Source organism: Bos indicus x Bos taurus, chromosome 1 (genome assembly GCF_003369695.1).
Source record: "Bos indicus x Bos taurus breed Angus x Brahman F1 hybrid chromosome 1, Bos_hybrid_MaternalHap_v2.0, whole genome shotgun sequence".
Classification (NCBI taxonomy): Eukaryota; Metazoa; Chordata; class Mammalia; order Artiodactyla; family Bovidae; genus Bos; species Bos indicus x Bos taurus.
The window spans coordinates 71,868,515-71,871,328 of record NC_040076.1 but is presented as its reverse complement, the minus strand read 5'-3'; the positions used below and the strand labels follow the sequence as shown (position 1 = coordinate 71,871,328).

The window sequence follows — 2,814 nt, the reverse complement described above, 5'->3', positions numbered from 1 at the left end:
TTCATTAGTCAATATACTTCAAGGTTCAAGAATAATTAAAACATCTGTCATGCACCTTCCTATATGTTAGAAAATACAAGAAAGACATATTTAGTCCAAGGGACTAGAAGACAGATACATACACAATTATAACACAGAATGTGCTAAGGGAGAAATAACATTACAGGAATTCAAAGAAAAAAAAAAAAAAACACACGAAAAAGTTTAATGAAAAAAGTGAATCTTGACCTAAAAGACAGAAAAGAATAGAATGACAGTGGCGGCAAATGGGCTTGGGCTGCTCCTTGGCGGGTGGCGGCGGTGGCCGTAGCGGTTCCTCCTGGCCCTGTTAATGTCGGGGCCAGGCCCGGGGAGGATGGCGCCCTAGAGCCCAGCCTTTCCTGGGGGTAGGGGCGGGAGGGGACGGGTGGGGACCGGCCATGTCAGAGGTGACCCGAAGTCTGCTGCAGCGCTGGGGCGTCAGTTTTAGGAGAGGCGCCGACTTCGACTCTTGGGGCCAGCTGGTGGAGGCGACAGACGAGAATCAGGTATTAGCAAGACACCTACAAAAAGAGGCCCAAGCTCAACACAATAATTCTGAATTCACAGAACAAAAGAAAACCACAGGCAAAATTGCAACATGCTTGGAATTACGAAGTGCAGCTTTACAGTCCACACAGTCCCAGGTAGAATTTAAACCGGAAGATCTGAAGAAGCTAGAACCAATCCTAAAGAATATTCTTACATATAATAAAGAATTCCCATTTGATGTTCAGCCTGTCCCTTTAAGAAGAATTTTAGCACCTGGTGAAGAAGAGAATTTGGAATTTGAAGAAGATGAAGAAGAGGGTGGTGCTGGAGCAGGATCTCCTGATTCCTTTCCTGCCAGAGTTCCCGTGGTAAAGAATCTGCCTGCCAGTACAGGAGAGATGGGTTCAGTCCATGGCCCAGGAGGATCCCACATGCCCATGCGTCACAACTATTGAGCCTGTTGTCTACAGCCTGGGAACCACAACTGCTGAAGCCCGCGTACTCTAGAGCCTGTGCTCCAAAACAAGAGAAGCCACCACAGCGAGAAGCCCTCGCGCCACAACTAGAGAGTAGCCTGCACAGCAGTGAAGACCCAGCACAGCCAAAACTAAAAATATTAATAAATAAAAATTATTTTAAAATTTCAAAAAAAAAAAAAAAAAAGAATAGAATGACAGAGGTTGATAGAAAAAAGAAAAAGAATGTTAGTGAAAAAAGAGCAGTCCAGCTTCATGCAAACCCAGGGAATATATAGAGGGTAGGAAGAAAGGACCTAAGGGTGAACTGATTTTATCTGGTAGGCTGTAGGGACCAAGGGCCCTCCGAATCAGGAATATTTTAATGCATGATTACATTTGTCTTAAAAGGAAATTAACATCCAGGAATAGGACAGATATAGATTAGCAAGGATGACAGAGGAAAAACTGAAGGAATGAGACTGGTTGGGAAAGAATAAGAGTGAGAAGAGTTACACAGAAGTTAGAAAAGGACAGATTCAAGTGGTATTTTGAAGGTAATTAACAGAGCTTAGTAATTCATAAGATGCTAGGGTAAGGACAGGGAGGGCATGAAAGATGACTTTGCATAGTATGGGCGATAGGAAGACATTGCTCCACAATTATGGCATTGTTTGATAGGGAAATTTTATGAGCTTATTTTGTACGTATTGACTTTAAACAAAAGAATGTAAACTTAAAATCTGCTTTTTCTCAGATAGCCTTTAGAAAAATTTTGCTTTGACTCTTGAGTTCCAAAATTAGCCCTGAGCTGTCTAGCTCTGTGCTCAAGTATTTTGTCTTGGGGTGTCAGAACATCCTCTTTTTCTAAGACCTGCCACATTTACTCTCCAAGATTTCATTTAACAGAAGATAGGCAATGATAATTTTAAATGTTTTTCTCAGTAGGCTTTTTTCCCTTGCTGTCAGTAGATATTTTAATTATTGTAACTAAATTTTGGATGCAATAACTTTTGTTAATGTGTGAACAAAGAAGCATACCATTTGGGGTTCTAATTGAATATACACCAAAACCTCTGACTCTAAAAAAGATCTCTTAGTTGTTGTGCCATCTGTTTATATACTAATTAATGGCTTAAAAATAGATGATCTTTTGAAGGCAAATGACATGAAAATAGTGGAAAATACTAATATAGATCTCATAAACCTACACTCTTTAGGCATTACATTAAAAGAACAGCCTGAGATGATGCCATGAGATGCTGAATGAACATTATGTGTACATTATAATGTGTACGGACAGGGAGGTAGTTATTTCAAGAACCGTAAGGCATGATTATTTATTAGATACTTTCATAGGTCTCTTTTCAAATTTTATAGCTAGTGATTAATTTTTAAACTTTATCTAGTCATGTGCATTTTTTACCTATAAACAAAGATGAACCTTCTCTCCTTATTTTCTAAGTCTATACTATTCATGTTCTAAAATACAGTTACAAACATCCAAATCTTTGCTCCACATCTATTGTCTTATCCCTCTTCCCTTTCACAATTAAAGTTCTTAAACAAGCTGCCTACACATGCAATATTAATTTCTACACCTTATATACACATTCCTCAGCCCCCTGCAATGTGGCTTCCACCTTCACAAGGCCAATGAAGTCAGTTCTCATGAAGATCACCATGATCTAGGTTACCCTAAATCAAATGAAGACTTTGCACTGTTAGTCCTCTTGTTTGGGGGATTAAATGTGTTAATTCATCTAATATATTTAGTATCTGAAATAGTGAAGATATTCAAATATTCGATTGAAATTGAATATTCATATATCTGAAATAGTCAAGATAT

General features: G+C 38.9%; 1 pseudogene; it reads left to right on the top strand.

Moving 5' to 3' along the window:
• The first annotated feature begins 263 nt into the window (after positions 1-263).
• Positions 264-1,149, top strand: LOC113898876 (annotated as a pseudogene).
• Positions 1,150-2,814: the final 1,665 nt, after the last annotated feature.